This window comes from Condylura cristata, unplaced genomic scaffold (genome assembly GCF_000260355.1).
Source record: "Condylura cristata isolate star-nosed mole 26May11 unplaced genomic scaffold, ConCri1.0 scaffold00407, whole genome shotgun sequence".
Taxonomy (NCBI): domain Eukaryota; kingdom Metazoa; phylum Chordata; class Mammalia; order Eulipotyphla; family Talpidae; genus Condylura; species Condylura cristata.
In genome coordinates, this window is record NW_004567508.1 from 907 (window position 1) to 1,311 (window position 405).

The following is a 405-nucleotide window of genomic DNA, read 5'->3' on the forward strand; positions in this document are numbered from 1 at the left end:
ATTCAGGGCTGTATTCAGTTATGGAGAGACTCAATTTGGAGGCCACAGGTACCTGCTGCCCAGGGAAGGCTGCCACTACTTTGGGCCTTTTCATCTTCCCCTTCTCATTTGTGAAATCCCAATTTGCTCAATTGGTATTACAATCCGCAGGGTTTTAGTCTTAACAGGTTGTTTGTAGGACTCCCTCTTGTGGTGTAGGTGCACCATTGCACGTCACATTGCCCAAACAACGCATTTGGACTTGTACGTAGTTTGACATACCCGATATTTTCATGTTGAATCCTCACAGTAGTACCGTGTCTTCAGTACTATCACCACTTTTCAGAACATGAAACATATTCTTGGAAAGATTAAATCCTGGCTCAGTTTCACACAGTAAAATCAGTCCAAACTGGGGGGGGGGGG